The sequence below is a fragment of the Miscanthus floridulus genome, chromosome 1, assembly GCF_019320115.1.
Source record: "Miscanthus floridulus cultivar M001 chromosome 1, ASM1932011v1, whole genome shotgun sequence".
Lineage (NCBI taxonomy): Eukaryota > Viridiplantae > Streptophyta > Magnoliopsida > Poales > Poaceae > Miscanthus > Miscanthus floridulus.
The window spans coordinates 190253774-190278768 of NC_089580.1; the positions used below are offsets into that span (position 1 = coordinate 190253774).

The following is a 24995-nucleotide window of genomic DNA, read 5'->3' on the forward strand; positions in this document are numbered from 1 at the left end:
TTATGGTAAATAAATTAATACCATTGTTATTTAAATAAGTGTATTACTAGGTTCGTGCCCGTGCATTGCTACGGAACAACTAAACTTTTGTATTAAAAACACATGGATCGCACGATAAGATAACAATACTGTGAAATTAAATAGCAACGTTAAAACGACATTTAATCTAAAAAACAAAGTTTGTGACATTAACATAATCCCGGAGAGCGCGGCGCCGCAGGCTCACAAACTCTATTGTATAGACCTTTTCCGTGATGCGGCTAAGATAATGTTTTATATCTGCAAGAATAAATCTTCAATATCCATTTATTTCATGCGTCAATAAATCCAATAGTGGCATTTTGAGGGAGGTTTCTATCAGACGTCGGGCTTTCCTTGTGTGCGCGATTGTTATGGGAATTGATTTTTACCTTCCTGATTTGCTGCAGTTGTTATGGGGATTGAGCTGATCTCATGGTTGCGCGTTGCCTTCCTGATCTAATCACATGGAGCGGCTTTGGTGTCGCACCTGTGGACGGAATAGTTATAAATGTTTTAGTTGTAGAGATAATACGTCCTTGGTTCAAGAGCCTAACCTGAAAGGCAAGTATTCGAAACTATCCAACCATTTGTTCTCTAATTGGAAAAATTAAAAAGAAAGAAAAAAATCTTGAACATTAGCAACATAAATGTATACCCCTTTTTCTGGTTGGTGGTATATTGAACATTATAAACATAAATGTATCTAACCATTTGTTCTCTAACTAGTGTTCTCTAATCTGGGGTGGTGCTAAAAGTGACGGGTAGTGTTGATGGACACACCAAGGCCAACCTGTTATCGGGTACCTTACAAATACAACATATGAATGTATATAAACTTTTACAACCTCCCTACATGTTCTATGTTTATATGTTTTCAACTCCTGTCCAAACTTTATTGAAGGGAATCATACCCAATCGGTGTTGGTGCCACTAGATAGGGATCGTAATGAGCAAAAGAGGCAGCGGGAGAGAGAACGGTATGCAACAATGTCTGATGAAAAGGGGGTGAAAGAAACAAGAAACCCCGTCAGAGGTATAAGATGAGTAACCAAGAGAATGTTGATCTTCAAAACAATATGGCTGCCAATTCAACAGGTATGGTGGTATTGCTGAGTGTCATTTTAATTGCCATACGCGTTATAATTAATAACAATTACTATGTTTAAACTTGCAGATGCGAATACACATAATGAAACAGACGAAAATAGTGACTGGCTCTATAGGCAGTTAACCTATAGTAATGGCTTACAACAATTATCAGGTTACTTATTCTGCTAATAAAAGTATTTATTGGTGTGACGCCTGAAATTATCGTGTCGTCATAGTTTGCTTATCGTATGGTTCAATTTTAATTATATGGTTATATTTGTAGACGGTACGGAACCTTTCAGTTGCATTGGTGGCGCTGATGACGTGCATGACATTGATAGTGAGCAAGATATCAGTACTATTCATGAAACAGGTACACTTTTATATCCTTTGCCTGATATTCTTGTGAATCGTGCATGTGTTTGTTTCTTACGGGTGTGCTTAGACACCGTCCTAGTGTGTGTTGATTAAGATGTCATTCCATGATATATAGGTTCCAGATATGCACCCAGTCCCATCAACCGGCTTGTCACGTGTCCAAAAGAGTGTAAGCGTGATCGTGATAGAGCAAGAAAAGCTACAATATCTCTTGAAAAAAGGGCGCTACTGAATAAGAGACGACGTGAATTGTATGCACAAAAAAGGCATAAAAAGTCTACAAAGATGCTACAAATGACTCCAAAGGAGACTTGCCAATCAATAGGTATAGCAAAACTATTGATTTCTTTATGGTAAAAATTTCCGTGGTGCCGTATGATACTTATTATATCAATAAAATTTTAGACGGTCATATCCCTTTAAGCATCAGAGGAAACGAGGAATCACCCCCTCCTTGTGATATTGACGATAGTTTAACTGAGATGGATATCAACACTGTTCATGAAACGGGTACGCCTTTATAGAATCGTGGCTTTGTTTTTAATTACTAAAGGAGTTTGAACACCATTGTACCTGACACTGTTGTGTAAAGTTTATTATCACACAATTTGAATTATTGTGTGTCCTTCATCGATGAGACATTGAGACCGTACTTTTTCTTATTACATTTAGGTGTTGTAAATGCATCCAATTCCATTGACAATATTGTCACGTGTCTAAAAGAGCGTAAGCGTGAACTAGATAGAGCACGACGGGCTGCACTGTCTCCTGAACAAAAGACGCTAATAAACAAGAGGCAGCGTGACTTGTATGCAACACAAAATGCTGCAAGAAAACTGCAAATGACTCCACAAGAGAAGAAGTTGAAACGAAAAGAGATCAACAAAAAATACAATACGGCGGTGAGAGAACACCGAGCTAACAATCTGCATCCGGACTCAATCGCCATGGAGAGCCCTCAGTTTAACCCTCAGCTTATTTTCCCTTCTTCACCTCAATCGTCTGAAGCGTCTTCATACGATATGGAAATACCCAAATCGAGGGGCACACCTATTGACATCGCGTCGACTGTACTTCAAAATCCAAAAGTCTAGACCCCTAAATTAGCTACGACACTGACCATACATAGGCAGCGAGTGACCACTAGAGAGAGAAATGCCCTTCTATCCCGCAATCAGGCTTTTGAAGCAAACATAGGAAGAAAGGCTAGAGGGTGTGCGGATTGAAAGTGCAATGATTCGAACAACCCAACTCAACCAAGTGTGGTTTACAATGGTAATTAGCCTTGATCACTATATATTGTTGGTACTTTCACCTTCGCTCTTCTATTCCAAAAACTCATAACTTTTCTTACTACAGGTGGTGTCACCCAGTGTAACACCCTCGGTATTACATTATACAGTTTTTGCTAAAACACTGCATGAGCATCATACTTATGTGTAAATGTGTGTAACGTAAAGTATAAATCAATATATGGCACTTGAAACATTCATCCGAAACAAGAAACAAATGTTACGTTTCATGTCGCTTTATATCGTTTAGTATCCTAAGCGAATTTTTATTGAATAAAATGATGTAGAACGTGTATGCGAACTTTAATAAAAGTTGGTAGTATGTACTTTGTAGGCGACGATGAAATATGTATGGTCAAGGACGAGGTTCTCTAGCTAGTATATCAAGAAGCTCGGAAAATGGAATTCGACGCGAAACCGTCCGAAGTTTAAGTCTTTTCGCGTAAGTTTGAAAACGGGTCGACGAAGCCACGTTTGGCAATTTTTGTAGAGAGACCGGCTTAAGAAGTAGCATGATGTCGTGGCATAGATTGATAGATCTACATACCCTCTGGCGTATAGAAGACTTGGTTTGGCGTTTGGACCTTTTGGTAGGGTTTTGCGATAGCTTTAAAAACCGTGCACGTCACCTATTTCGAACAGAGCCTGTGCTGGCCGCGGTCACCACCGTTGCTCGGTTTGGGACCGCTGCTGGCTCGCTCAGCGTGCGTCGCAGCGCCGGCCGCGTCCTCACTATCGCCCTGTGCAAGCACATTGCGTGCATGGTCCTGGCGCTACAGCCTCTGCTGCCTGCTGCCACGCGCTGGCGCGTTGTTCAGTCGTCGCGGCTGACACGCTACGTTCAGGGCGCTGCCCGCGCCCTGCCCTGCTCTGGCCAGATGTGCGTCGGGTCCCGCACTGCTGCTACGGGTGGACGTATCTGCCCAGCACTTGCACGCATGCAAGCGCACTGCGCCCAGGTCCTAGCGGCTCTGCTTCCCCTTTAGCGTGTCCACCGTGGCTGCTGCTCACGTCGCGTCGCTCGCATTGTGTGCCGTTCGGCGCTGCCATCCTGATACTGCTCCCATTGATAGTGTGCGCATGCGTGGGCTCATCTGGCTTGTCGCGTTCTCGCGCTTACACTCAAGGCCACGCCAAAGGCGCCAGTCACTTTGCCTGCAAGGTCATCGGCCAATCGAGCCACGCCAAGCTACCAAATCGATGTGCTGCCCTTTTCTGTGTATCGTGCACATGTGGTGGTCGAGTGGAAGGACGGCGTCATGCCAAACCGGTCACTAGGGCGGTGGTACATGGGAAGGATGCCAATTTAGAATTCTGTCGCCGCTGGCCGCCATAAGTCCATAGGAGTCGCCACTAAAATTGGCCTCAACCACTCTACCGTTTTCCAATTAACCGTGCCCACTGCGAGCCCAAATAGTTAGCGTGTGAGTGAAGCCATCCTGGCTTTCGTTCGGCCTTCAGCGAAGTGAGATAGGGCATTTCCCTCATGGCGGTCTGCCATGGCCGCCTGAGCGGGTGCATGGCCAGAGCGTCGTGGGGTGCTTCGCCATTTCAATTAGGCTGTGCCTTGAGTAATAGTTGACTTGGTTATCACAATCGTACAGTGGTTTCATCGGCGGAGCAGTGGGTCATCGAAGACGCCGTCGCTGTGCTCGTCGGGAACCAGCGTCACCCCGTGTTCTTGGCCAACCATCTTGACGAGCCCTGTGCCTTTGCCCAGTCCATCCGTCACACCGCTGGTGAGGTCCTCTTACTCCTAGAATACCTGGTTAGGGCAGAAGTGCGCCGGAGCACGTGGCCATCCCCGGTGGAAGGTAGGTGCTGTTTTCATGTCCGACGTGTTTGAAGGTAATAGCAAACCAATTAGAACTGCTACTTTGTTCAACGTAGCCTACTGGTGGTCACCGAGTAGTATTTGAGGCATTCAAATAGGTGATTTCGCTGGCGTCGGGCTACCGTGGCCAGTCACCGGCACGGCGTGTGGCCACGCCTACGTGGTGTGGCATTCTGAGCGTGTGTTACCTCAATCCGTTGCGCGTGGCACATGGAAGCTCGTGGGGATGCTGGTGTGTGCCAGCATGGTCGGTGCTCGCTGGCATTTGGCCGGTGAGGTCACGGCTCTATTAAGTTCGACTAGGGGTGTCACGGCTCTGTTAAGTAAACGAAGGGGTTAAGTGCTAGAGTCAGTGAGAGGAGGGAATAGTAGAATGGACTGTGTAGTCATTTGATGGGAACTCGAGGGCTCTTTTGCATATTGTGGCACGCGTGCGGGTCAGTCCCGCAGTGGGTCATCGTCCGACTAGGCCGCGCCCGCGCGTGGGCCACGCTGCCCGCGTGTCACGCCGTTGTGGGCCGAATCGCGCGAGTTGGGCCATGTGTTAGAAATTGGTTTCTTCAATTTCCAGTAAAATAGAAATCCTTATCTAATTTAGTTATGAGCTGAACTTTGATAAAGTGTAGTAAATTCGGTAGATGTCCAAAAATAGTGAAACCAAGTTTGTTAGGTTCGCAAAATTTTCATCTACCTGTTAGTGGAGTTAGATTACAGTTAGCCGTGCAAATGGTAGGTTCATAAATTCAAAAACTAGAGAGCTAATATTATGCAGATTAATATTTTAGGAATATTTGTAAAAAATTGGTGATATCTATAGATATAAAAATTTTACAGTGGGCTCGCTAGGGTAGGCCCTCTTTGGCAGGGCTCCGGTGGCTCCGGCTCCCGCCCCTCCTCACTTGTTGGCCGCCCATGGGCCGATAGGGGGCTACTGTTCACCAGAGCTGTTTTTCTCTCTCCTCCTTTCCTCTCTCACAGATAGAGGCGGAGCCGGAGAAGCTCATTTTTTAGGCTCCGTGGCTCTGGTTTCGCCTGGCACCTATCGGCCCATGGGCGGCTGACAGGTGCGGGAGCCGGAGCCACTGGAGCCCTGCCAAAGAGGCCCTTATTATGTACTTGCTGTAAATTTCGTAGTCCTAGAATAGGATGCTAAATAGAGTAGCTATTACCCTTGCCTTATCGTATATAGCGTAAATTAGCATTAGGAGTAAGAACACCTGAAGTTGCTATAATAATAATGAATGTCATATTTCAAACTTGTTATCGGTAATAATAGATGGCTTAGCACCATCGTCGATAGCACTAGCTTAGTAGCTAAATCGATGTACTTTTATTTTAAGAGTTGCTGTTGTTATATTCCTAAGCATTGCATTATCATTTCATGTAGATCATGAGCTGGTAGACTTCGTGCCCGTCGGCGAGCCAAAGTACGATGAGGTGATCGAGGAGTACGAGGAGAAGATCCTCATGTAGGAGGGAGCCTCGGAGCCTATTGGTGTTGACCTTACTGACCCGTCACCTGCCCAAGGCAAGCCCGGTGTATAACCCCTATTTTAATGAGCACTGAATATATATATGTGTGTGATGTGCCTTTAAGTTACAAGCATTTTATGGAAACTACATGCATAAATATATCTACCCATGAGTCCTACTTGTATAGGTCGAGTAGCTGCTATGCTCAGGATATCGGTAGCGTGAGTAACCTGTTGTTACTCGCAAGTAGGTGATAAATATGATCACTTATGATAAAAATGTGTAAAGGTAATTGGTGACCGGGCAGGGATATGGTTTGTGTATTAGTGGGTGTAAAGGGTTGTGTCCTGTGGCCAACAGGGCACCGCTCGATTACACTTTTTCCCTGTCTATTTTGATTAAGAACTGGTCGTTGCATATGACTCTAGGCAAGTCACAGATTTATTGTCCTGAGCGCATACTTGGGTATGACGCAGGGAAGACTTGTTGCTCTCTTGTCGCGGATCTGGCTCTTTCTGGACTGACTGATTGAAGGCGAAGATGGTTGAGGTCCTTGCACCACACTGAGTCTGGGACGCAGGAGTGGGGGCTTGGAGTCCAAGTTTGGACAGGGACCTAGACACCCGGGATAGGAGAGTGATGGGTTAGTCTGGCTTGTGCCTGGGGTACAAGTGGGGCATGTATTTTTGGGGCACCCAGCTGGGCACATTGATTCACGAATCGCTAGGAAATCTAGTACGGCTTGTCTACAGTTTAGCACCGTAGTAAGAACTGAAAGTTGAAAGGAGAAGAAATAGAACTGATTGCTCAACTCTTGCTTGGAAGTAGAACAGGTGCTTATATAGACTGGCTAGATGATAACTTAATCCGGCTGATAATAATACATAAATAAGGACTCACTATTAGTATTGCTTTCTGCCAAAAGAAATCAGCAAACCATAAAGCTTATCATATTCCTTAGAGTCAGGAAATTATTCCCACTAGTCGGATAAATCTTGCGAGTACATTATGTATTCAGGGTTTATTTGCCCCTGTTGCAGGTGATGCATGAGAAGTACCTTTGTGTGGAGGATCCTTCTGGTGGGCTCAGACGGAATCCTCGCTCCGTTCGTTAGATGTTTATTTAAAAGTAAAGTGCACCAGTGGTCCCTAAACTTGTACCGCAATGTCATCCTGGTCCCTAAACTCGCAAATCGACCATTTAGGTCCTCAAACTTGTTCATCTGTGTTATCTCGGTCCCTAAACTTGATCGACTATGTCATCCCAGCCTCTAAACTTGCAAATCACTCGTTTAGGTCCTCAAACTTGTTTAGTTGTGTCATCCTGGTCCCTAAACTTGGTTTTTAGTCTCATCTGAGTCAAGATTGTTTCAAATTTCAATATCCAAGATTGTTTGATAATTTCAAATTTCAATATCCAAGATTGTTTGACTCAGATGAGACTCAAAACCAAGTTTAGGGACCGGGATGACACAACTGAACATGTTTGAGGACCTAAACGGTCGATTTGCAAGTTTAGGGACCAGGATGACATAGCCGAATAAGTTTAGAGACTGAGATGACACAGATGAACAAGTTTGAGGACCTAAATGGTCGATTTGCGAGTTTAGGGACCGGGATGACATAGCGGTACAAGTTTAGGGACCGCTGGTGCACTCTACTATTTATTTAAATTCTGTTGTTTATCATTTCACACTCTGACATTTAGTATTATAATAATGTACTTTTTAAGAAACTCTGATGTATGAAATGGACAAGTATTGTAACTCGTTTTCATTATTGGATCCTTGGGAAAAATGTGGATATTTTGGGTTCTCCCTAAGGGTGTGCCCGACGGATACCGCCCGCTGTAGCTTGCTTTCAGGGTGCTTATTGTCTAATGGAAGACGAGTGCCTCCGTAATTGTGCTATTTCGGGAGATTCTACCATAGTTGGTACCAGAGCCAATAATGGTCACGAGTTTCATCATTTTTGTTTCAAAACTAAAAATTTGACCAACAAAAGCTTTGCGAAAAGTAGGATGAGATTAAGTTAAGTTAAATAAGTTAAGCCCTAGCAATATGGTCTATCTAGGATAGCGGCACTGGTTTTATCTTAACGATTTTCTGCAGGTACATTGACTTACATTGCGTAAGAAATCGCTTAGTATATGGAAAGTGAGTGTGCGATGTGCCAAAAAGTTTTACGAATGCCGCTATATTCTGGCTTGAGTGAACGTATAGGCCGAAGCATGCATCATAATAATAGCAACTTCCTCAAATTGGAATCCCCTTCATGTATAATTGAGTTAGTAAATTGATAGGACTAACTAAAGGAATGTTGTAGTAATTGTGCTATCATTTCTCTAATCCCTTCATTCTAATCGGGAGGGTGTTCTAATGGATGGTTCATATCTCTTATAGATGAATCTAAGGTCTAGACGCGGGAGCACCAGTGCGGGGGCGGCTCACGGTCTTGGCGAGGGCCACGGCGAGAGTGGTTGGGCCCATGAGCCCAACAGGGAGAGCCATGGGGCTCCACTTCTGACTCCTCCGCCACCGCCGCCTCCGATGACCCACACTAAGATGATGGTGGAGTTGTTAGCTACTCACTAAAAGTCAGCTCGTGCCATGGACATAATGGCACAAGCTGTTGTGGGCCTCGCCCGCGAAGGCCATGGGGGCAACGGTGGGAACAGGGGTGGTGCTCGCCATCCTGAGGGACCGTCCTCTTACCAAGACTTCCTCAAGACTCACCCACCCACTTTCACCCTATCGGATGAGCCCCTAGATGCAGAGCACTAGCTTCGCATTCTAGAGCAGAAGTTTCTGCTGCTCGATGTGGCCGACGAGCAGAAGGTGCGCTTTGCAGTGCAACAACTTTTGGGGTCTGCAAGTGCATGGTGGGATATCTTCCATGCCATGGAGTAGCCTGATCTGCCGGCAACCTAGTAGGAGTTCACCACCGCATTTCGAGAGTTCTTTATCCCTGCTGGTGTCATCAATTGGAAGGTGACTGAGTTCCTAGAGCTACGCTAGGGGAATATGACAGTGATGGACTATGTGAATAAGTTCAATCACTTGGCCTAGTATGCTGGCATTCATGTGGACACCGATGACAAGAAGAAGGACTGCTTCTTTCGTGGTCTCTCTTCCATCCTTCAGGAGAAGCTGTACACGGCGAACTATTAGACCTTCGGGGCGCTGATGAACGCCGCCATCGCCATGGAGGGTTTTCAGCGAGAGTCTCAGGCAGAGTGGAAGAGGAAGTGGGTGGTAGCTGGATCTTCTAGTCACCCTCACACTCAGAAGGTATAGGTTATCCGACAGGGGCCCTATCAGTCATCAGGCGGGCCTTCGTTTCGGCAGCCCTAGCAGACTTCTCAAACTTCCTCCACATAGTACTGTGCACCCCTGCAGTAGGTGCAGCCCTAGCAGCCTTAGCGACAACAGGTCCCACCTCATCTAGGGTTTGGGAACAAGCTAGGTGCTTGCTTCAAGTGTGGCAAAGATGGCCACTATGCCCAAGCTTGTCCCCAGAACTAGCCAGCTCCGCCCGCTCAACCATCAGCGAACTACAGGCTTGTCAAGAGGACTATAATCAAGAAGAAAGTGCCCAGCAGATCCGATTAGGTGCATTTCATAGATGCTGAACAAATTTTGTAGCAGGAGCCGGTGATGGCTGGTCTGTTTTCCATCGACAACCATCCAGCTTATGTGTTGTTCGATTCTGGTGCATCACATTCCTTTATGAGGATGGGGTTTGTAGAATGGCACAACTTACCACTTATGGCTATATCTTATGCCTATAAGATCCATACTGTGGGTTCACAAATGTTCATTAATACTCGTACAGATACAGTAAGTTTTGTATTAGCCACCCACACTTACCGCCTACAGTCCATGGTCATGCCTGGGCAAGGAATTGATGCTATTCTTGGAATGAACTGGTTGTGGGTGTATGGGGTAGTTTTGGATTTGAAGAGAAAAAGTGTGGAGTTACGGCTTCCTTCTTCTGAGGATAGGATGTCTCTTATTGTACCCTCAGATCTAGTCTTGCCTGTTGCTGCCCATGTTGAAGCCTCTCTTGATCTTACCTCCATTCCGGTAGTATGTGAGTTCCTAGATGTTTTCCCTAAAGATCTTCCTGGGTTGCCACTGGATAGAGAGGTAGAGTTCTCCATTGAGCTAGAGCCTGGTACTGCCCCTATCACCAGACACCTGTACCACATGGCTCCAAGGGAACTAGCAGAAATGAAGAAGCAACTGGAAGAGTTGATGGACAAAAGTTTCATCCGTCCTAGTTCTTCACCATGGGGTTGCCCAGCTATTTTCATGAAGAAGAAGGATGGTACTCTACGGATGCGTGTGGATTACCGCCCTCTTAATGTGGTAACAGTTAAGAACAAGTATCCTTTGCCCTGCATAGATACTTTGTTCGACCAATTAGCTAGTGCTAAGGTGTTCTCGAAGATTGACCTCCGATCAGGCTATCATCAGATCAAAATCAGGCCACATGATATACCAAAGATGACTTTTTCTACTAGGTGTGGGCTGTATGAGTACCTAGTGATGTCTTTTGGTCTCACAAATGCTCCTGCCTTCTTCATGTACCTGATGAATTCAGTTTTTATGCCAGATCTAGATAAGTTTGTGGTAGTTTTTATTGATGACATCCTGATCTATTCTAGGAATGATGAAGAGCATGCCCAACATCTTCGGATAGTACTGACTCGACTAAGGGAGCACAAGTTGTATGCTAAATTTAGCAAGTGCGAATTTTGGTTAGATCGAGTGTAGTTTTTGGGGCATGTGTTGACACCTGAAGGCATTTCTGTAGATCCCAGCAAGGTGCAAGATGTATTGGATTGGAAGTCTCCCAAGTCTGTGCATTAGATTTGTCAGTTCCTTGGTTTGGCTGGATACTATCGGTGTTTCATTCCTGATTACTCAAAGATAGCCCAGCCAATGACCAAGCTGCTCCAAAAAGAAGCCAAGTTTGACTGGAGTCCAGCCTGTGAAGAAGCTTTCCAAGCTCTAAAGACTTTTCTGACCACTGCTCCTGTGTTGGCCCAACTAGATATTGATAGACCCTTTGATATATATTGTGATGCCTCGAAGACAGGGTTGGGGTGTGTGCTTATGCAAGATGGGCATGTGATAGCTTTGCTTCGCACCAACTAAAGAAGCATGAGGTGAATTACCCCACTCATGACTTAGAGCTGGCCGCTATTGTCCACACTCTAAAGATTTGGAGGCACTATCTGTTGGGTAATAAAGTGCATATCTTTATAGATCACAAGAGCCTCAAGTATATTTTCACTCAGTCTGAGCTAAACATGAGGCAAAGGAGATGGTTAGAATTGATAAAGGATTATAACTTGGAAGTCTATTATCACCCAGGAAAGGCCAATGTTGTAGCTGATGCTTTGAGCCAAAAGTCACATCAGGTTGAGGAAGCACCTTTGTCTCTTAACCATGCAGAGGTATTGGCTCACATTGCATTGACCTCAGAATTGTTGGAGCAGATTATTCAGGAGCAAAAGGAAGACCTCGAAGAGATTCCACACATTAGGAAGTTGATGGTTGAAGGGTGTGGCCCTCACTTTAGTGTTGATGAACATGGAGTAGTGAGATATAAGGATAGATTGGTGGTTCCATCCAATGAAGAGCAGAAAAGAAAGATTTTGAATGAAGCTCACCATTCAAAATTGTCTATTCATCCTAGCAGCAACAAGATGTATCATGATCTGTGCCACTTGTATTGGTGGTCTAACATGAAGCAGGACATCACCCAACACGTCGTGGAGTGCGACACTTGTGGTAGGGTTAAAGCAGATCATATGCGTACCCCAGGATATTTGCAGCCCTTGCCCATTCCTATTTGGAAATGGGAGGATATTTCTATGGATTTCATTATGGGTTTACCCTGCACATCCACGGGCTTTGATTCTATTTGGGTCCTTATGGACTGTCTCACCAAGTCTGCCCATTTTGTCCCGGTGGACACTAGATATACAGCCAAGAAGTATGTTGAGATATATTTCGATCAGATTGTGACCCTTCATGGAGTTCCCCTTACTATCATCTCTGATAGGGGGTCAATCCTTGTCTCTCATTTCTGGGAGCAACTGCAGCACTGTCTGGGTACTTGTCTTCTTAGAAGCTCAGCATACCACCCACAAACTAATGGTCAAACTAAAAGGGTGAACCAGGTGCTCAAGGATATATTGAGGGCTTGTGCCATCTCTTTTCCTAAGAACTGGGACAAGTGCTTGAAGTTGGCTGAATTTTCTTACAATAACAGCTACCAAGAGAGCATCTGCATGGCACCATTTGAGGTTCTATATGGGCAAAAGTGTAGAACGCCACTAGACTAGGTTGAAGTGGGAGACCGTGGGTATTTTGGGCCTAATTTCATAAAAGTGGCTTGAGAGAAAGTAAACAAAATTTGAAGCCACTTGAAGGCAGCTCAAAGCCGACAAAAGTCTTACGCAGACAAGCAAAGGAGGCCTTTGGAGTTTGCAGCTGGAGCCTATGTGTATCTCAAAGTGTCTCCTATGAGAGGGGTGCATCGGTTTGGTGTCCATGGCAAGCTAGCCCCTCGGTATGTGGGCCCGTACCCGGTGTTGGAACAGTGTGGCCCCATTGCTTATTGTCTCCAGCTTCTTGATATTTTATCTGCGATACATAATGTGTTTCATGTATCGCAATTAAAGAAATGTCTGCGTGCTCCTGAGAAAGCTATGGAAATTGAAGAGCTTCCCCTACAGCCAGATTTGACTTATGTGGGTCACCCTATCAAAATCTTGGATGAGAAGGAGAGAGTGATGAGGAACAGAGTGGTTGAAAGGTCCTACTGGCTAGAGGGGGGTGAATAGCCTAATAAAATTCTACAACAACACTTAACAAAATATGTTAGACAATTATACGGCGAAGCGAGTGTTGCGCTAGCCTACTAAAATGCAAGCCACCTACCACAATTCTATTTTGAATAGTGTATATCCACACAATAGCTATGACACTTAGCTAAATTAGTGTGCTCTCAAAGACTAACTAAAGAGCAACACTAATCAAACAAACAAGCTCTCACAACTAACTACACTAAAGAGCTTGATAACTAGTTTGCAGTAATGTAAGAGTGAGCAAGAGAGTTATACCGCCGTGTAGTGGTAGGAACCAATCGATCACAATGATGAATACCAATGTAGACCAATCACCTCGGAATCAAATGATGAACACAATGATTTTTACCGAGGTTCACTTGCTTGCCGGCAAGCTAGTCCTCGTTGTGGCGATTCACTCACTTGGAGGTTCACGCGCTGATTGGCATCACTCGCCAAACCCTCAATAGGGTGCCGCACAACCAACACAAGATGAGGATCACACAAGCCACAAGCAATTTACTAGAGTACCTTTTGGCGCTCCGCCAGGGAAAGGTCAAGAACCCCTCACAATCACCACGATCGGAGTCGGAGACAATCACCTCCTCCACTCAACGATCCTTGCTGCTCCAAGCCGTCTAGGTGGTGGCAACCACCAAGAGTAACAAGAGAAATCCGCAGCGAAACACAATCACCAAGTGCCTCTAGATGCAATCACTCAAGCAATGCACTTGGATTCACTCCCAATCTCACTATGATGATGAATCAATGATGTAGATGAGTGGGAGGGCTTTGGCTAAGCTCACAAGTATGCTATGTCAATAGAAATGGCCAAGAGTATGAGCTTGAGCCGGCCATGGGGCTATATATAGAGCCCCAATCAAATAGAGCCGTTATACCCCTTCACTGGGCAAAACGCGTTCTGACCGGACGCTCCGGTCAAACTGACCGGACGCTGGCTCTCAGCGTCCGGTCGCTCGATGTCAGCCACGTGTCCAGACTCAACGGTCATCAGCCTCGACCGGACGCTGCTCCTTCGAACTGACCGGACGCTGAAGCCCCTGCGTCCGGTCGTTTACAGTAAGCTCCCGAGCATGACCGGACACGTCCGATAAAACTGACCGGACGCTGAAGCCCCAGCGTCCGGTCGTTTCCAGTAAGCTCCCCGAGGCAAGTTTTTTCGACCGGACGTGTCCGGTCCACCTTGACCGGACGCAGCCAGCGTCCGGTGCTCAACCCTAGCCTACTGTGCCGTCTGACAGCTCGACCGGACGTAGCCTTTCAGCGTCCGGTCACTGAGTGACCCAGTGTCCGGTCAGTAGACCGATGACAGCATCATTTTGATCAACTCCATTTCAACTCTTACTTCTTCACCCTTGCTCAAGTGTGCCAATCACCAAGAATTTTGCATCCGGCGCAATAGAAAATAGACATTTCATCCCTTGCTCAAGTGTGTCAAACCCATCTCAACCCTACAAACACCTTGTGCACATGTGGTAGCATATTTTCACAAATATTATCAAGGGTGTTAGCACTCCACTAGATCCTAAATGCATATGCAATGAGTTAGAGCATCTAGTGGCACTTTGATAACCGCATTCCGATACGAGTTTCACCCCTCTTAATAGTACGGCTATCAAACTTAAATGTGATCACACTCTCTAAGTGTCTTGATCACCAAAACAAAATAGCTCCTACAAGTTATACCTTTGCCTTGAGCTTTTTGTTTTTCTCTTTCTTCTCTTCAAGTGTAAGCCCTTGATCATCTCCATGCTATCACCATTGTCATGTTATGATCTTCATTTGCTTCTCTACTTGAAGTGTGCTACCTATCTCATGATCACTTGATGAACTAGGTTAGCACTTAGGGTTTCATCAATTCACCAAAACCAAACTAGAGCTTTCAGTGGTAAAGTTCTACAAGGTGCAGTGGCGAAACCATTCAGAGGATGAAGCCACATGGGAATGAGAGAGATACCTATTGTAGCATTACCCCCACCTTCTCACCAACTCTAATAGTTAGTTGTTGCGCCAAAAATGTATTCCCTACCTCTTTCTCACACTAGGCACATGAAATCTTGGGTCGAGATTTTATTTTAGGGGGTAGATTTGTAACACCCTCGGTATTACATTATACAGTTTTTGCTAAAACGCTGCATGAGCATCATACTTATGTGTAAATGTGTGTAACGTAAAGATAAATCAATGTATAGCACTTGAAATATTCATCCGAAACAAGAAACAAATGTTACATTTCATGTCGCTTTATATCGTTTAGTATCCAAAGCAAATTTTTATCGAATAAAATGTTGTAGAACGTGTATGCGAACTTTAATAAAAGTTGGTAGTACATACTTCATAGGCGACGATGAAATATGTACGGTCGAGGATGAGGTTTGCTAGCTAGTATATCAAGAAGCTCGAAAAATGGAATTCGGCGTGAAACCGTCCGAAGTTTAAGTCTTTTCGCGTAAGTTTGAAAACGGGTCGATGGAGCCACGTTTGGCAATTTTTGTAGAGAGATCGGCTTAAGAAGTAGCATGATGTTGTGGCATAGATTGATAGATCTACATACCCTCTGGCATATAGAAGAATTGGTTTGGCGTTTGGACCTTTTGGTAGGGTTTTGCGACAACTTTAAAAACCGTGCACATCACCTATTTCCAACAGAGCCCGCGCTGTAGCACCGGCCGTGTCCTCACTATCGCCCTGTGCAAGCACATCACGCGCATGGTCCTGGCACTATAGCTTCGGCTGCCTGCTACCACATGCTGGCGTGCAATTCAGTTGTCGTGGCTGATGCATTGCGTCCAGGGCGCCACCCGCGCCTTGCCCTGCTCTGGCCGGATGTGCACCGGGTCCCACACTACTGCTGTGGGTGGATGTATCTGCCCGACACTTACACACATGTAAGCGCACTGCGCTCGGGTCCTGGTGGCTCTGCTTCCCCTTCAGCGCGTCTACCGTGGCTACTGCTCGTGTCGCGTTGCTCGCATTGCGTGCCGTCTGGCACTGCCATCCTGGTACTGCTCCTGTTGACGTCGGTTGTGCACGCGCGTGGGCTCGTCCAGCTTGTCGCGTTCTCGCGCTTGCGCTCAAGGCCATGCCAAAGGCGCCAGTCACTTTGCCTGCAAGGTCATCGGCCAGCCAAGCCACACCAAGCAACCAAATCGATGTGCAGCCCTTTCCTACGTATTGTGCACGTGTGGTGGTCGCATGGAAGGATGGCGTCATGCCAAACTGGTCACTATGGCGGTGGTACATGGGAAGGATGACAATTTGGAATTCTATCACCACTGGCCACCATAAGTCCTTAGGAGTCACCACTAAAACTGGCCTCAACAACTCCACCATTTTCCAATTAACCGTGCCCTCTATGAGCCCAAATAGTTAGCATGTGAGTGAAGCTGTCCTGACTTTCGTTTGGCCTTCAGCGAGGTGAGACGAGGCGTTTCTGTCACGGTGGTCCGCCATGGCCGCCTGAGTGGGTGCACGACCAATGCCTCGTGGGGTGCTTCTCTGTTTCAATTAGGCTATGCCTTGAGTAATAGTTGACTTGGTTATCACAATCGTGCAGTGGTTTCGTCGGTGGAGCAGCGGGTCACCAGAGACACCGTCGTTGTGCTTGCTGGGAACCAGCATCACCCCGTGTTCATGGCCAACCATCTTGCCAAGCCCCGTGCCTTCGCCCAGTCCATCCGTCACACCGCTGGTGAGGTCCTCTTCCTCCTAGAGTACCTGGTTAGGGCAGAAGTGCATCGAAGCGCGTGGCCATCCTCGGTGGATGTAGGTAGGCGCCGTTTTCATGGCCAACGCATTTGAAGGTAGTAGCAAACCAATTAGAACTGCTACTTTGTTCAACGTAGCCTACTGGTGGTCATCGAGTAGTACTTGAGGCGTTCAAATAGGTGATTTCACCGGCATTGGGCTACCGCGGCCTGTCACCGCCACGACGTGTGGCCACGCCTGCGTGGTGCGCCATTCTGAGCGTGTGTTACCTCAATCCGTTGCACATGGCATGTGGATGCTGGTGTGTGCCGGCGTGGTCGGTGCTCGCCGGCGTTTGGCCAGTGAGGTCGCGGCTCTGTTAAGTCCATCTAGGGTGAAAGGTCCTAATATGGCTAGAGGGGGGGTGAATAGCCTATTTAAAAATCTACAAATCAACTAGAGCAATTTGATTAGTATGACAAATAGCGTAATGCAAACTTGCTCTAGCTCTACAAGGGTTGCAAGCCACCTATCCAACAATTCTAGTTGCAATGATTACTTAGGCACACAAACTTGCTATGTAATTACTCACTAAGAGCTCTCAACCTTGCTACTCTAAAGAGCTCAACTAGATGAATATAAATAATAAAGCAAGCTCTCAATTCTAATTACACTAAAGAGCTTGTGTCAACTAGTTTGCAAGAATGTAAATAAGTGAGTAAGGTGATTATACCGACGTATAGGGGATGAACCAATCACAAGATGAATATATAGCCAATCACCGGGAGAATGCCAAAGACAAGAGACAATCGATTTTCTCCCGAGGTTCACGTGTTTGCCAACACGCTACGTCCCCGTTGTGTCGACCAACACTTGGTGGTTCGGCGGCTAAGAGGTGTTTCACAAACCTCATCCACACGATTGGACACCGCAAGAACCTACCCACAAGTGAGGTAACTCAATGACACGAGCAATTTACTAGAGTTACCTTTCGGTGCTCCGCCGGGGAAGGTACAACTCCCCTCACAATCACCGGAGACGGCCACGAACAATCACCAACTCGTGCCGATCCTCCACCTCTGCTCCAACCGTCTAGGTGGTGGCAACCACCAAGAGAAACGAGCGAAATCCGCAGCGCAATACGAATACCAAGTGCCTCTAGATGCAATCACTCAAGCAATGCACTTGGATTCTCTCCCAATCTCACAATGATGATGGATCAATGATGGAGATGAGTGGGAGGGCTTTGGCTAAGCTCACAAGGTTGCTATGTCAATGAAAATGTGCAAGAGTTGTCCCTTGAGCCGGCTATGGGGCTATAAATAGAGCCCCCATCAAATAGAGCCGTTGTACCCCTTCACTGGGCAAAACACGCTCTGACCGGACGCTCCGGTCATACCGACCGGACGCTGGCCCTCAGCGTCCGGTCGCCCGATGGACGCCACGCGTCACTAGCTTCAAACGCTGTTCGTCAGATTTCAATCGGCTACGAAGCTGACCGGACGCTCCGGTCAAAACTGACCGGACACTGAAGCCCCAGCGTCCGGTCGTTTCCAGTAAGCTCCCGAGCATGACCGGACACGTCCGATAAAACTGACCGGACGCTGAAGCCCCAGCATCCGGTCGTTTCCAGTAAGCTCCCCGAGGCATGTTTTTTCGACCGGACGCGTCCGGTCCACCTTGACCGGACGCAGACCAGCGTCCGGTGCTCAACCCCAGCGACTGTGTCGTCTGACAGCTTGACCGGACGCAGCCCTTCAGCGTCCGGTCGCTGAGTGACCCAGCGTCCGGTCAGTAGACCGATGCCAGCATCATTTCGACCAACTCCATTTCAACTCTAACTTCTTCACCCTTGCTTAAGTGTGCCAACCACCAAGAATTTTGCATCCGGCGCAATAGAAAATAGACATTTCATTTTCCCGAAAGCGCCGAATCCCACCTCGCAAGCTCGGCGGGAGGGAGAGAGGGACCCAAACCCATCTCAACCCTGCAAACACCTTGCGCACATATGTTAGCCTTTTTTCACAAATATTTTCAAGGGTGTTAGCACTCCACTAGATCCTAAATGCATATGCAATGAGTTAGAGCATCTAGTGGCACTTTGATAACCGCATTCCGATACGAGTTTCACTCCTCTTAATAGTACGGCTATCTATCCTAAATGTGATCACACTCACTAAGTGTCTTGATCACTAAAACAAGATGGCTCCTACATTTTATACCTTTGCCTTGAGCCTTTTGTTTTTCTCTTTCTTCTTTTCCAAGTTCAAGCATTTGATCATCACCATGCTATCACCATTGTCATGATCTTCGTCATTGCTTCATCACTTGGAGTAGTGCTACCTATCTCATAATCACTTTGATAAACTAGGTTAGCACTTAGGGTTTCATCAATTAACCAAAACAAAACTAGAGCTTTCATAGGGGCGTCGCGACGTGAATTTGAAGTAAATGAAGGGGTTAAGTGCTAGAGTCAGTGAGAGGAGGGAATAGTGGAATGGACTGCGTTGTCATTTGATGGGAACCCGAGGGCTCTTTTGCATAATGTGGCACGCGCGCGGGTCATTCCCGCCGTGGGCCGTCACCCGGCTAGGCCGCGCTGCGCACGCGCGTCGCACCGTTGTGGGCCGAGTCACGCGAGTTGGGCCGCGTGTTAGAAATTGGTTTCTTCAATTTCCAGTAAAATAGAAATGCTTATCTAATTTAGTTATGAGCTGAACTTTGATAAATTGTAGTAAATTCGATGTCCAAAAATAGTGAAACCAAGTTTGTTAGGTTCGCAAATTTTTTCATCTACCTGTTAGTGCAGTTAGATTACAGTTAGCCGTGCAAATGGTAGGTTCGTAAATTCAAAAACTAGAGAGCTAATATTATGCAGATTAATATTGTAGGAATATTTGTGAAAAATTGGTGATAGCTATAGATATAAAAATTTTACAGTGGGCTCGCTAGGTTATTATGTACTTGCTGTAAATTTCGTAGTCCTAGAATAGAATGCTAAATAGAGTAGCTATTGCCCTTGCCTTATCGTATATAGCGTAAATTAGCATTAGGAGTAAGAACACCTGAAGTTGCTATAATAATAATGAATATCATATTTCAAACTTGTTATCGGTAACAATAGATGGCTTAGCACCGTGGTCGGTAGCACTAGCTTAGTAGCTAAATCGATGTACTTTTATTTTAAGAGTTGTTGTTGTTATATTCCTAAGCATTGCATTATCATTTCATGTAGATCACGAATTGGTAGACTTCGTGCCCGTCAGCTAGCCGGAGTATGATGAGGTGATCGAGGAGTACGAGGAGGAGATCCTCGTGTAGGACGGAGCCCCGAAGCCTGTTGGTGCTGACCTTACTGACTCGTCACCTGCCCAAGGCAAGCCCTAGTGCATAACCCCTATTTTAATAAGCATTGAATATATATATATATATATATATATGTGTGTGTGTGTGTGTGTGTGTGTGTGTGTGATGTGCATTTAAGTTACAGACATTTTATGGAAACTACATGCATAAATATATTTACCCATGAGTCCTACTAGTACATGTCGAGTAGCTGCTATGCTCTGGATATCGGTAGCGTGGGTAACCTGCTGTTACTCGCAAGTAGGTGATAAATATGATCACTTATGACAAAAATGTGTAAACGTAATTGGTGACTGGGCAGGGATATGGTTTGGGTATTGGTGAGTGTAAAGGGTTGTGTCCTGCGGCCAACAGGGCATCGCTCGGTTACACTTTTTCCTTGTCTGTGTCAATTAAGGATCGGTCATTGCATATGACTCTAGGCAAGTCATAGATTTATTGTCCCGAGCGCATACTTGGGTATGAGCGTAGGGAAGACTTGTTGCTCTCTTGTCGCAGATCCGGCTCTTTCCGGACCGACTGATTGGAGGCGAAGATGGTGGAGGTCCTTGCACCACACTGAGTCCGGGACGTAGGAGTGGGGGCTTGGAGTCTAAGTTTGGATGGGGACCTAGACACCTAGGACAGAAGAGTGATGGGTTAGCCCGGCTTGTGCCTAGGGTATGAGCGGGGCGTGTGTTTTTGGGGCACCCAGCTGGGCACATTGATTCATGAATCGCCGGAAAATCTGGTACGGCTTGTCTACGATTTAGCACCGTAGTAAGAACTGAAAGTTGAAAGAAGAAGAAATAGAACTGATTCCTCAACTCTTGCTTGGAAGTAGAACATGTGCTTATATATACTGGCTAGATGATAACTTAATCTGGCTGATAATAATACATAAATAAGGACTCACTATTAGTATTGCTTTCTGCCAAAAGAAACCTGCAAACCATAAAGCTTATCATATTCCTTGGAGTCGGGAAATTATTCCCTCTAGTCGGATAAGTCTTGCAAGTACATTGTGTACTCAGGGTTTATTTACCCCTGTTGCAGGTGATGCATGAGAAGTACCTTTGTGTGGAGGATCCTTCTGGTGGGCTCAGACGGAATCCTCACTCCATTCGCTAGATGTTTATTTAAATTTCGTTGTTTATCATTCCGCACTCTGACATTTGGTATTGTAATAATGTACTTTTTAAGAAACTCTAATGTATGAAATGGACAAGTATTGTAACTCGTTTTCATTATTGGATCCTTGGGAAAAATGTGGATCTTTCGGGTTCTCCCTTGGGGTGTGCTGATGGAAGACGAGCGCCTCCGTAAGTGTGCTATTTCGGGCGGTTCTGCCATACCTAGGAACCTCCAATTCCACCACCTAATAATTGCACAGGTACGCAGACACAACTGTCTGTAGTTGACGGTACCTCTTCAATGCCTCCAAACAGTGCACAAGCTAATACGCCAGACTCTATGGCCAAGGATGGTATTTTCTTTATTAAATTTGTCCTTTTTTTGTTTTTTTGTATGCCATTATGTTTCTCTCATCATATATGTGGCTGTGTTGCACAGACTATGATGAGGATGTCATATTTGAGGAGGACAAGGAAGAGAACGAGGCGTACTTTTTCGCCTAGCAAGGTACATCGTGTAATAGTCAAAACATTATTTCATAAACTTTCTTTCAACGCGTAACACATCAACATTTGTTAGAAGATGACAAGGAGGGAACCGACGTCGAGCACATTCTCGACATGGATGAGGAAGAGAATAGTGAGCCTAATGTCCCAGATCCATATGATAGGGTTTACTTTAATGTCCCGTCTGAGTCACACATGCTACCGTCGGTGCCGAACTGTGAGCACTACAACACAAAGAAATTCGAGGGTGAACCGCCCGGATTCTATTGTCAGGGTGGAAAGATTCATCTTTCAACTCCTGAGACACCACCAGAGCTCATGAGGTTGTGGTCAAGCTCAAACGCTGATGCTAGGCACTTTCGTGTAAACATCAGATATTTCAATGGCCACTTCTCTTTCACTTCTCTGTACCACCACCTAGATCGTGTGACCACTAACATGCAAATCTATGGTGTCTACACATTCCGTGCCCATGGCCAGATTTATCATAACATACGATCATTTGGTAAAGAGGATGGTGTCAAAAAGAGACACCTCGAGCTTTATTTTTATGACGACGATCCGTCCCTCGAGCATCGGATGAGCAAGTGCCGTGAGCAATGCACCCAAAAAGATAGAGAAGTTATAGAGCAATTGGTTAGTATCTTTAATGGGAATCCCTACTCCCAGCAACTAAGGAGTATGGGACACATTGAAAACCTCGAGGATTACTAGGTCGAGTTGAACCTTGACCAGCGGCTTGACTAGAGAACATATAATGTGCCATTGACATCAGAGGTGGCCATCATCTTGGTTGAGGGGAGTGAGCGTCATGGCCAATTTGAGCATAGTGTTCTCCTGCAAGGGAAGGATTGGTCTATACATGGCATCTGCTCAGATAATGCATGCTACGACCCACTATCATACTTGGTGTTCTTTCTAATGGGTGAGCTCGGGTGGCACAACTACATTCCAAAAGTGGGTGTGACTATGGCTCAAGTTGATCGAGCTCGATCAATCCGCAAAAAGCGTGCTGAGAATGGTGACGATAATGATGGAGGTAACTTGAACTCTTTTCAATAATGCAATATAAACTCTTTTCTATTAACGCAAGATACTAATTCGAACAATGTCTCCCTGTAGAACCTATTTTGAATACATGTGTCTCAGTGCGCGACTACTACTGCTACAAGTTCCAGATGCGGCCAGGGATATTTAATCCAATACTCTATGGCCGGTGTCTTTTCTAGCAGTTCGCCGTCGACACCTACATCAAGATTGAGAGCTCATGTTTAGACTACATGAGGAACAATCAAGATACTTTGAGGGCTAGCCTATACCAAGGCCTGGTGGATAGCATGCATTCGGGTGAAGGATCTGCTGAGAATGTCGGAAGGCGTACTGTCCTGCCTTCGTCATTCATCGAAGGACCCCATGATATGAGGTGCCGATACATGGATGCAATGGCTCTGGTGTGAAAGTATGGTAAACCTGATATCTTCCTCACAATGACGTGCAACCCTAACTGGGATGAGATCAAGAATGAACTTTATCCAGGCCAGACACCACAGGACCGCCTAGATCTCGTCACACGGGTCTTCAGAGCAAAGTTAGAGGCGACGAGGAAAATGTTGATGGAGAAAGACATACTTAGGAAGGTGAAGGCCTACATATATGTAGTGGAGTTCTAGAAGAGGGGCTTGCCGAATGCACACTTCTTGCTGATAATGGAACGGAAGTACAAGCTCACATGTCCCGAGCAATATGACATGATTATCAGTGCAGAGCTACCAAACAAGAAGAAGTACCTTGAGCTCTACAAGATGGTGACGAAGCATATGATGCATGGTCCCTGCAGGACGCTAAATCCATACTGTCCATGCACGGTGGGTCGTGGGTCATGCAAGAACCGTTACCCGTGCCCATTCTGTGAGGCAACATCACAGGGAAAGGATTCATACCCCATCTATCGGCGATGCAATGATGGTTGCATGCTAAAAGTTTGAGGCCATTACCTGGACAATCAATGGGTCATGCCTTACAACCCTTGCCTGCTACGTACCTTCAACTGCCATATCAATGTTGAGGCATGTGGGAGCATTAAATCAGTAAAGTATCTATTCAAATACATATACAAGGGACATGATATGGCATCGGTGGTGATGAGGGAGACCGACAAAGCAGACAAGAAAGGGAACATTGATGAGATCAAGCAGTATAGAGATGCCCGATGGGTGATGCCTCCAGAAGCACTATGGAGGATATATGGCTTTGACTTGAGCTAGAACCATCCACCAGTACAGCAGTTGCAGCTTCATCTACCCGACATGCACATGCTGGCATTTCATAAATAGTATAAGGTCGAACGGATCGTTAATAGGCCAGGTGTAGAAGAGTCAATGCTGACAGCATACTTTGATGCAAACAGGCATCATGAGGAAGCCCGCGGAATCTTGTATTGGGACTTCTCGGAGCATTTTACCTGCAGCCTGATGGTAAATTCTGGCAGAAAAGGAAAAACACCATTTTTCAAGTAGGAAGAGTCATCTCGGCTCATCCTACTAAGGGAGAATGTTACTTTCTTTGTGTTCTCTTGAACAATGTTGCTGGTGCTACCTCATACGAACATCAAAGGATGGTTGATGGCGTGCTACTACCTTCATTCCATAAAGCTACAGAAAGGAGGGGTCTAATTGAAGAAGACAATACACTGGATGAATGTCTAACTGAAGCGACTTTATTCTAGATGCCTTCCTCTATGCAGAGGCTATTTGCAACAATATTGGTATTCTGTGAGCCGCATGATGTGATGGGGTTGTGGAAAAAACACTACGATGCAATATCAGAGGACTACAGCCGCAATCATCCATCCCCAGATCTGGTGCAACAAATGGTTTTGATAGACATTAGAAACATGCTGCAGTCTATGGGGAAGGACATAAGGTCATTTCCTCTTCTAGATATTGATCACTCATATGACGATGCCAGCCATATTCCTCATGAGATATTTGAGGAAGCTAGCGTCGAGCAGAATCCCAAAGATGTGTTATTGTGCGACTCACTCAACGCTGAGCAAAGGTCTGTCTATGATGAGATAATGGCCGTTGTTTGCAACAAACAAGGTGGGTTGTTCTTTGTGGATGGACCTGGCGAGACGGGAAATACATTTTTGTATAGGGCACTTCTCGCAAAACTACATAGCTAGGACAAGCTTGTCGTGGCTACAACTACATCTAGAGTCACAGCAGCCATAATGCCAAGTGGGAGGACGGCCCACTCATGTTTCAAGATACCCCTCACTCTTCAAGAGGGCGGTTGTTATAGCTTCACGAAACAGAGTGGTACTGCCAAGTTGCTGCAGCAAGCAGCTCTCA

General features: G+C 45.8%; 1 pseudogene; it reads left to right on the top strand.

Moving 5' to 3' along the window:
- The first annotated feature begins 1008 nt into the window (after nucleotides 1–1008).
- Nucleotides 1009–23099, top strand: LOC136468688 (uncharacterized; annotated as a pseudogene).
- Nucleotides 23100–24995: the final 1896 nt, after the last annotated feature.